Raw genomic sequence first — 11128 nt, 5'->3', positions numbered from 1 at the left:
GTGTGTGTGTGTGTACTACATGTGATTGGATGTGGTAATTTTATGTTTTGCCTGTTTGCTCTTTCGGCTGTGCTCTGGACCCACTCCACTAGATGATGTACATAAAGTACCCCATTGGATATTATTTTATTTTGTTATATATTTTTTTGTTTTTGTTAACCCAGCCACTGAGGATGCACAAGCCAGTGCATTCTTAGTGCCAGTCCCAAGCCTAGATAAATGGGGAGGGTTGCGTCAGGAAGGGCATCCGGCGTAAAATATTTGCCAAATAAAATATGCAGATCATAAATGAGATTTACATACTGGATCAGTCGAGGCCCGGGTTACCAACGACTGCCACTGGTACTGTTAACCAGCATGGTGCCAGTGGAAACTATGCTACTGTTGGGCGAAGGAGAAGGAGAGGGGGAAGGCATGTCCAGAGGCAGCGAGAGAGGAGGAAGTGTAGGAGTGTGGAGGTGAGAGTCAGAACTTTGAATGTTGGCACTATGACTGGTAGAGGGAGAGAGCTGGCTGATATAATGAAAAGAAGAAAGGTAGACATACTGTGTGTGCAAGAAACCAGGTGGAAGGGGAGTAAGGCCAGGAGCATTGGAGGTGGGTTCAAACTCTTCTACCATTGTATGGATGGGAGGAGAAATAGGGTAGGGGGTAATCCTGAAGGAAGAGTATATCATGAGTGTGTTAGAGGTGAAGAAAGTGTCAGACAGAGTGATGAGTATGAAGCTGGAAATCGAAGGTGTATTGCTGAATGTTATCAGTGCATATGCCCCGCAAGCTGGGTGTGAGATGGAAGAGAAAGAAGAATTCTGGAGTGAGTTGGATGATGTGGTGGAGAGGGTACCCAAGGAGGAGAGAGTAGTGATTGGAGCGGACTTCAGTGGACATGTTGGTGAAGGAAACAGAGGTGATGAGGAAGTAATGGGTAGATATGGTGTCAAGGAGAGAAATGTGGAAGGACAGATGGTGGTGGATTTAGTGAAAAGGATGGAAATGGCTGTGGCGAATACATATTTCAAGAAGAGGGAGGAACAGGATGACTTTGGAGGATGACTTTGGAGACCAAGAAGAGGAAGTGAGTGAAGGCAGAACCGAAGATCAAATGGTAGAAGTTGAAGAAGGAGTTAAGACAGGCACTGGATGATAGTGGAGAGTTGCCGTATGTCTGGGCAGAAATTGTACTTGGTGTGTCATCAGCACAGAGGAAGGAAGACAAGAAGACTTGGTGGTGGAATGAGGAGGTACAGCAAATTATACAGAGGAAGAGGCTGGCAAAGAAGAAGTGGGATAGTCAGAGATGAAGAAAGTAGACAGGAGTACAAGGAGATGCAGCGTAAAGTGAAGAGAGAGGTGGCAAAGGCAAAGGAAAAGGTGTATGGTGAGTTGTATGACAGATTAGACACTAAAGAAGGAGAAAAGGACTTTTACAAATTTGCTTAACAGAGGGACTGAGCTGAGAAGGATGTGCAGCAAGTTAGGGCGATCAAGGATAGAAATGGAAATGTGCTGACAAGTGAGGAGTGTGTGTTGAGAAGGTGGAAGGAGTACTTTGAGGGGCTGATGAATGACGAAAATGAGAGAGAGAGAGGGTTGCATGATGTGAGGATAGTGAATTAGGAAGTGTGGTGGATTAGCAAGGAGGAAATGAGGGCAGCTATGAAGAGGATGAAGAGTGGAAAGGCAGTTGATCTATATGACATACCTGTGGAGGCATGGAGATGTTTAGGAGAGATGGCAGTGGAGTTTTAACTAGATTGTTTAACACAATCTTGAAAAGTGAGAGGATGCCTGAGGAGTGGAGACGAAGTATACCGGTGCCAATTTTCAAGAATAAGTGCGATGTGCAGAACTATAGCAACTACAGAGGTATAAAGTTGATCAGCCACAGCATGAAGGTATGGGAAAGAGTAATAGAAGCTAGGTTAAGAGGAGAGGCGATGATTAGCGAGCAGCAGTATGGTTTCATGCCATGAAAGGGTACTACAGATGAGATGTTTGCTTTGAGAATGTTGATTGAGAAATATAGAGAAGGCCAGAAGGAGTTACAGGGTGCCAAGAGAGGAAGTGTGGTATTGTATGACAAAGTCGGGAGTTGCAGAAAAGTATGTAGGAGTGGTGCAGGATATGTATGAGGGAAGTGTGACAGCGGTGAGGTGTGCAGTTGGAATGACAAATGGGTTCAAGGTGGAGGTGGGATTACATCAAGGATCAGCTCTGAGTCCTTTCTTGTTTGCAATGGTAATGGACAGGTTGACAGACTAGATCAAGCAGGAGTCTCTGTAGACTATGATGTTTGCAGATGACACTATGATCTGTAGTGAGAGTAGGGTGCAGGTTGAGGAGAGCCTGGAGAGGTGGAAGTATGCACTGGAGAGAAGAGGAATGAAAGTCAGTAGGAGCAAGATGGAATACATATGCATGAATGGGAGGGAGGACAGTGGAATGGTGAGGATGCAAGGAGTAAAGGTAACAATGCCATATTAGTTTAAATACTTGGGGTCAACTGTCCAAAGTAATGGGGAGTGCAGAAGAAAGGTGAAGAAGAGAGTGCAGGCTGGGTGAAATGGATGGAGAAGAGTATCAGGAGTGATTTGTGGCAAAGGGTACCAGCAAGAGTTAAAGGGAAGGTTTACATGATAGTTGTGAGATCAGCTATGTTATATGGTTTCGAAACAGTGGCACTGACGAAAAGACAGGAGGCAGAGCTGGAGTTAGCAGGATTGAAGATGTTAAGATTTTCATTGGGAGTGAAAAAGAAGGACCGGATTAGAAGCGAGAAAATTAGAGGGACAGCTCAGGTTGGACGGTTTGGAGACAAAGCAAGAGAGACAAGCTTGAGATGGCTTGGACATGTGTGGAGGAGAGATGCTGGGTATATTGGGAGAAGGATACTGAATATGGAGCTGCCAGGGTAGAGGAAAAGAGGAAGGCCAAAGAGGAGGTTTATGGATGTGATGAGAGAGGACATGCAGGTGGCTGGTGGGACAGGAAGATGCAGAAGACAGGAAGAAATGGAAATGGAGGATCTGCTGTGGTGACCCCTAACGGGTGCAGCCAAAAGTAGTAGTAGTAGTAGTAGTAGTAGTAGCTGTAGTTGTAGTAGTAGTTGTAGTAGTAGTAGGCTTTATGGTCTGTTAGAGGTGTTGGAATAATTTCAGCTTTACAATGTGAGTAGGATAAAGAATTAGAGATTAACCAAAGATCAATTATTCACTGTTAAGTGCCAGACTTGTTTTCCAGATAAATACTTGGGATTGCGGACGCTATATATCAATTAAGCCTTCTCATTCATAAAATCAATTATAAGAGAGTTTTCTTTTGTCTCCTTGGCCATCTATCGACTTCATCATTTACAGTAACATTGAAATCGCCACCCAAAATAATTTTCATATCAGAGAATTTCCCTAAAAGAGCATGTGTATTAGTACTTAAATCATCACCATGTCAACAAAAGCCCACTTTGACAATATGACGTAGTTTCAGGGTGGTGCCCCTCTCCGCTGCCCCTCCCTCCTTTTCTCCGCCCTTGGAGGCGTTTCAAAAGCTCGGTTGGACTGCTCTGGAATGATCAATTATCATCTCCATCTAACTAGCGAGTGGGCATCGCTTTAACCCCCAACTACACACAGGTAACTAAATATATTTACGATGGTATTACAGATCTCCATATTCAGTTCTAACTTGGCAAACGGGGCTCTGTGTTTCTGCTCCTGTTGTTGAGAGCTGCGTTGTCAGGCCTGTCTGTGTTGCAGATGGAAGATTAGCTTCTTTTTTTTAGCTAAGCAGTTACGGATCTGACGAAAATCAGCTGCCGTGCAGGGCAAATTACATTTCATTTGAACGTTTGCGCTTCATCCTCCTCTCTGCCCCAGTTTAACATGAAAAAATTAGTGTCATCTCTGTTGAGAAAAGGCAGTTGTGACAACAGTGCACGTAGCATGCTATCGTTGGGTAGGTTAAGTAACGCTAACGGGGGCTAGCGAAGTGCCGCCGTCGTTGCTAGTCAACCGCGTTAGCCTTGTTTAGGTAACGTCATCAAGCTAACCTGATAACGTTAGCCTGTAGGCTAAAGCAGGACAATGTGCCCCAGGCTACGTTATGATTTAGTTGTTAAAGGTGGACAGAGCGTTGTTGGCTAGCAGACACTCGGCTAGATAATTACGCCCTTTGTACAAGCTGACGGTATTTAGTTGGAATGGCAAAGATACAGGCCTATTTAGGCGGGCAACGATTGTGTACGATTTTACACAGCAGTTTTAATATTAGGAGTTGCCGTTTTGAGTAGTCCGTCCAAAATCCGGGGGTTGTCTTGTAACCGAATAAGTTAAGGTTATGTGATTTGCCCAAGGACAAATAAACCCCAGGTCATGTTTTGGTTGGGGCACGTATACGAAATTAACTGAATCCGCTTAACCAGTGGTTTGGACCATAGATATGGCTCACGATGTTGTTTCTAAGGCGATAAGGTCTACAAATGTGGGTCTCAGGCTGAAAAAGTTTGGGAGAATTTGCTCGGTCCACAGTAGTTGCTTGTGTTGTGGATGAGCTCATGCTGTTCACTGGACTACGATGGATCGATGTGAAAGCTGAAACTGTAACCTCTCCCCTGAAACTGCATTAGATGCAGCTGTATGCTTATGTTTTCCAATAGAGCTGTGTGTGTTTGTTGGGGGGGGGGGGGTGAAGAGAAACGAACTAATGGATGTGCAGGAGTTGGAAGACGCCCTCATTGAAAGAAAATGCCATACTTGTTTTGTCGGTTATAGTGATAAATAACTTTGTGGATTGGACAAGGATAACTTCACTGCTGCACTGGTATGTGCAGTTACATTGTGCTGATTTAATGTGTTGTCTTATGCAGTTACATGAACAATATTTCTTCAACCTGATTGAAATCATTCTGATGAGATTTCAACTTAATTGTTTACATGGAAATTGAGTTAAGTGATCCGATAAGATGTGCATTTACAATTTGCAATTTCATTTAGCAGACGCTTTTATCCAAAGCGACGTACATCTGAGAGTTAATACAACACAAGGAAGGATCTAGTCAGGAGGCAACAGCACAAGTAAGTGTAAAAAAAAAAAAAACTAAGTTCAAGTCCGATAGGACATAAGTGTCAACAGGCAATGCACAAAGGCAATGCATAGGGTGCATAGAAGCGAATTATTATTATTATTATTTTCCATAAATACCATCAGGTGTGGAGGTGTTCAAGAAATTGCTGGGTCTTTAGCTTCTTCGTAAAGATGGAGAGGGACTCAGCGGATCAAATGGAGTTTGGTAACTCATTCCACCACCGGGGAACTACAGAAGAGAAGAGTCTGGCTAGTGATTTAGGGCCCCATTGTGGCAGAAGTGCCAGGCGCCTTTTATTGCCCAGTGTAGTGCGCAGGACTGAGTGTAGACCTGAGTGAGGGAGTTAAGGTAGGCGGGAGCCGTTTTTGTAGCCGTTTCGTAAGTGAGTATTAAGGTTTTGAATTTAATCATTTAATTAGAATATACATTTTTTGACATGTGCAAAGTGGTTCCACCTGCTGCGAAGCATCTAATCTGCCAGAAATATAACAGAAGTGGTTCTGCTTGTTAATACAACTTTCAAGATGGACCCACATCGTGTCCTGGAAACGATATTTGCGTTTCTGCTGTTCTTTATTATTAAGCAGGGGTTTTTGATTTGGTCTGGTTCAATGGATTCCAGCTTCATTTAACACTTGTTTGAACAACTTGTTTCGAGCCTTTTGACCATCGATGTGTTCAACAATCCTTAAATCTTTTAAGGTCTCCAACGAAAAAGTTGTCAGCCATAGACCAGTTTTGTTTTGCTATCGCCATGTCTCTATCCCTCCTGGAAACTCGGTCACAATCACCTAACGTTACCCTCATGTGGGGCAAACATGCAGAAAGAATATATTTATTCCAGCCAGAAAGAAATGATTGGATTAAGCATTTACATGGTTATTAGGCCATAATATTTTCCTGTTGAATGGATTGTCAAAGGTTTACACCACCTCTCAACTTGACTGAAAATTCTTTATGATTGGGCGAGATCAGGCCAGTCTCTTCTGACTGAGGTGGTTACTTGAGGCATTCATATTCTGATTGGGCTATTATTCTGATAAGTGGAATGTTAGGGTTGTAAACGCGGCTACTGTACATTTGAAAATGTTTCACTGCTCATTTGATTGGCTTCTCCACTTTCAGATATTTTTTGGGGAAATCTTGCTTTTATTTCACAGAGAATCCATTCCCTTGGTGAATGTGAATGATATACTGATGACTGTATGAAGCTACACAGACATATTTTAGCAGCAATTGTTTGTTTGTTGTTTTATATTCTGCCAGATAGTCATCTTTTTGTCAGGCATTCCACTCTTGTTATACAGAGCGTTTTCAGTACAACAGGTCTAGGCACAGCAAGGCACAAAAAGATTACTTCAATGTTCCAAGAAATGTGTGGACTTAAATTAAAACATTTTATTCTTCTAAAATGTATGTCTTTTAACAGCCTTCCTCCCAGGACACATTCACTGGCTTTAATAGGGCAGTGGTGCTTCAAGCAGACACAGGGAGAATAAGTATTGAAATCAGCTGGTTTTAGTGTTGGGTTGTTGGGCAACATAACAAGTATTATATACACTTGGGGTTCTGTGGCACATGATGGATTACCACTGGGTTGGAGTATCAGCTTCACTATTTACCTACATATGAGTGCTGACATCACCTTTCAAAAGAAAAGAAAACTGAATTTATTGTTTTAGAAAAGCTAATACTGTCTTGCATAAATGTAAAAAGGTGTGAAAGGAGTCTTATGTTTTTTTAAATGGTACCTGACTGCATCGTAGTTAAAAAATAGAATAGAGGAATGCAGTCAGTAGTGTACAGATCTCCACCTGGCGTACGTATCTCCCTTCTCCGGTACTCTGATTTAATGACAAACCACCCCTTTTTTTGCCTACCAGTAGAAGGGAAAATGCATGGACAGGAAAACCAGCGGTTTTCCTGCCATTATAAGACCTTTGTACAGCATCAAATTTAATTGAATGGAAAATATGGAAAAAATAGTTAACATGCAGTGCTCAAGCTATAAAAAATCTACCTAATAAAAACGTTTTCCCTGTCAGTTTGTGGATGTGCAGCCCCCTTGGCGGACACTTGTACGAATGCGACTGAGTCTGACATGAAATGACAGCCATCAGCCTGTCATAATTTCAAAGCCCTTATTAAAAGACTACAAATGTTAAACCATTGTAGTTTTTATGATATAAAAGGAATGAAGGTGAATGGCTGCCCTGCTGATTTACTTTCATTCATTCTAAAGCATTAAAACAATGGTAAGGAAAGACTTCAGATGTGTTTTACCGTCTTTATGAAATGAATCAAGGTGAATGGCTGCTCTGCTGGTTGACTTTCATTCAGAAAACAACTGTAAGAAAACATAGGTCAGCCATGGGAAATGTTTTATTGTAGCTACTGAGATGATTTCCAGCTGTGACTGATTACTATAAAAATAATTTCAAGAGTAGGATTAGAGTTTTAACATGGGAGACTATGGCACGTCCACATTGTGGTGAGGTGAATAAGGTGAATTATTTTTGGTTCATCCAGTGTTCCTCTAGTTCTCTTTTGCTGAGATCAGAAGTGAATGGTTTGCTGGCTTGCGAAATAAGATTGACTTCTCGTTTACTTTCAAGACTCATACCCGAATACATAATGTTTTGGTTTTAACACTTTCACTGGCCGATTTGACTCAACCGTAGATTGAGTCATGCATGCGCACGATTGACTTAGATTGGGCAGTGATGGAGAGCAGCGTTGGTCGAGCGAGGTAGAGAGTGAATTAAGAGAGGTAGTGGCGATAGCGAGAACAAAAGTTTTTCGACGGTTTTGAATCATTGCAACCATCAGAGGTACTTCATCATAACATTCATAACTGCACAAAACATTTTAGGCTGACAGGTCCAATAGTTTGCAAGATTAGCTGCGGACACACACACCCACGACACAATACCCTCCAGGCTACCGCCTGGTGGAGATAAGTCACTGATTTTTCACAAGGATACTTATCTATTGTCTTTTATAATCCTAAATATGATATGTAATGTAATGTTCTTTATTTTTTGAATGACTTGGCTGTGCTTGTCAGTCAGTCATACAAGCCCAATGTCCATCCATCCATTTTCCAAGCTGCTTATCCTGCTGTCAGGGTTGCGGGGATGCTGGAGCCTATCCCAGCAGTCATTGGGCAGCAGGTGGGGAGACACCCTGGACAGGCCACCAGTCCATCAAGGGCCAACACACACATTCGCACATTCACACTTAGGGACAATTTAGTACGGCCGATTCACCTGACCTACATGTCTTTGGACTGTGGGAGGAAACCCTCGCAGACACAGGGAGAACATGCAAACTCTACACCGAGGATGACCTGGGATGACCCCCAAGGTTGGACTATACCACTATTGTCTCACAGCAAGAAGGTCCTGGTTTTGAACCCCAGGATTGTCCAAAATGTGATTCAGTGATTGAGAACGAGTTTAGAGTTTTTGCAAAAAGAGTGAATGAGATCTGCAAAATTGTATATAACTACGTGAACATTATTTAAGGTTTGCCAAAAGAGTGGTTGATTCGATAAATGGGTTTAGGCCACTGTGCAGGACCAATGGTTCCCCCCCCCCCCCTTTCATATGTAGGCTGCATATTGAATGATCTTGCTTGTTTTACTTGCCCTGTTTATTATATATTTGCACAAATAGCATACACTGAACTAATCATGTTATTGGATACCTTTTCAATTGATTTTAAGACATTTGATTATTACTTATAGGAAATGTTTGCAACTTGTACTATAATTTTCAGCATACTCAGTTAAGACTTATGATTTTTCATAAGCTAATGCTTATAAATGCCATTATTGTGAACATGACACTGGATGATGGTGTCGCACTAATAGAACAGTGCAAAAAAAAAGAAGAGTTAGCTTTATGTAGCACGAAACGATGTTTTACACCTTTCAGGATCGGCTTCCATTCAGTTGAGAAATATCAAGAATAACAAAGACAAATGTAATTAACGATATCTAAGAATAATGATCATAAATGACAACGAGTTTAAGGGAAAAAAAAGGAGAATAACAGGTATTTCTCTTGATCTGTGAACAAAATAAACACTCGCAAGAATGAATTATATAAAAACTAAAACTTTCAATCCTGAGTACTTTAATGTTAATACATCTATTTTGGTCTTGTCTTTCCCAGAGGATTGCGTATCTTGGTGGGTCAGCATTAATTCTCTCCCTTTCTACGTATTTGGTATCTGCAGTTGTCATCTTTCTACACTCAAAGAAGGTTGTATCAGTTCATCTGGATACAATGTTTATTGACTGATACATCTCATCACTCAACTAAGTGACATCTTCAGTTTAAACTGACTGCAGGTATCCCCACTCCTTATAAACAATACACTTGCATAATGCCCGAAACCAATGACCAGTTTCATATACAAATATGGGTGTGGCCATTAACTAGAGTTTCAGTGGCAATTTGTACTATTCACAGAGGATTTGAGAATGTTTGCAATCACGGCATTGTAAGATGGCAACGGATGTACTCTTACCCCCCCCCCCCCCCGGTTCAGAGATGGTTGTTCCCTCTTCACATAAATGGCCTCTGACTCCCCATTCAAACCAGTGATCCTCCCTATCACGGATGTGTACATCCTTTATTATTTTATTTTATTATTATTATCATCGTCATCCTAGAAAGAGTGGCCACTGGCAGTAGTACCAGCGGCCTGGTACTACATCTGCTGCCCACCACTCAAATCTATGATGTTGTTAACCTGTCACCAGGTTGGTTCTGCCACTGCTCATTCCGCTTTATCCAGATCCACCAGGATGCTGTCTCTACCTGTGATGTTGGCTACCATCTGCTTCCTGGCCAGACCTTCAATCCCAAGCAATCCAAGAGCTCTCCAGAGCGACTGCCTGCAAAGCTCCTGCAGCTGACTTTCACTGGCAGATTCCAGACTTTCCATCCATTCCGTTGGCTCTCGAAGATCAGGGCCCGATATTTCTTTAGCTTGCACTCATGTGCCTCCTCCATCTTCTCTTCCCAGGTTACTGTAAGCTCAATAAAAACCACCTGCTTGGTACCTTTTAGGCCAGAGGACAATGTCGGGTCTGAGGCTAGTGTGGGTTATCTCCTCTGGGAATTGGAGCTGCTTCTTAAGATCCACCTGCATCTCCCAGTCGCTTGCCATGGCCAGGACCCCTTTTCCTTCTTAGCTCTGCTGCTGCACTCTCCCCTGACCTAAGGAAGTGGATGAAATGAAGGCCATTAGAAAGTTGCTTTGGCTTCTTCCTTGCTTGCTCCACACTAGAATCTGGTTGTGTCCCCACCAGAATTTCCCATCCGCCAGACTTGACCAACACATGGAGAGGACATGCTCAAGGTTGGTTGGCCTTCCACAGAGCATGCAGCTGGGTTCTCTGCCAACCCCCATGTGTGGAGGTTTGATGAGTAGGCAGGACATCGTACAACAAAAACTTGATCCAGTGTCCTTCCATGCTCCAGATGTCATGCCAGGTCAGTGCCCTCTCTCGCACGGTCTCCCACCTCATCCAGCTGCCCTGCTTGTTTATGAGCATCACCTTGACATGTCGGCTTTCCTCCTCTGTCTTGCAGACCTCCCTCTGCACCATGACACACCACTCCTTCAGGTTAGCCTTGTTCCAGCTTGCCCTGGTGGAGCAGCCCAAACCCAGCCTGCCCTGGGCTGCTGACCTGACTATGTTAGCATGATGCAGGCAATCGTCTGTCTCTGTCAGTACTCTATTGGCTGACCATTTGGGGCCTGTTCTGACCTCAATGCCTGCCTGGCATACTCTTGCATCTTTGCTGTCTCACATCATCATGGCCTGGTGTGTTTTTGTTAACTTGTACTCCTTGACTATGGATGTTACTGGCACCTGCAGCTTGCTGCCTATGCTGTACAGGCCAATCGGGACGCCCAGCCATCTCCTCAGGTAGGTGTTCATCTTCCTCTCCAGCCCCTCAACAGAGGCGGCGGGTACCATGTAATTGAGCAGTTGCCAGAGCAGTCTGCGGCTCACCCCGTGTTGGTATC

The 11128-nt window shown here is 43.1% G+C and overlaps 1 protein-coding gene across 4 annotated transcripts in view; it reads left to right on the top strand.

Annotated features, from left to right (window-relative positions):
- Positions 1–3531: 3531 nt before the first annotated feature.
- Positions 3532–11128, top strand: part of ckap5 (cytoskeleton associated protein 5) — a 66038-nt gene continuing 58441 nt past the window's right edge. For all 4 annotated transcript variants that reach the window (XM_056281730.1, XM_056281732.1, XM_056281729.1 and 1 more), the window contains exon 1: positions 3532–3629. The gene's annotated coding sequence lies outside the window, so the exon portion shown is untranslated. The remainder of the gene's footprint in view (positions 3630–11128) is intronic.

Source organism: Lampris incognitus, chromosome 6, assembly GCF_029633865.1.
Source record: "Lampris incognitus isolate fLamInc1 chromosome 6, fLamInc1.hap2, whole genome shotgun sequence".
Lineage (NCBI taxonomy): Eukaryota > Metazoa > Chordata > Actinopteri > Lampriformes > Lampridae > Lampris > Lampris incognitus.
Note: the sequence above shows the minus strand (reverse complement) of the source record. Positions and strands in the feature narration are given on the sequence as shown.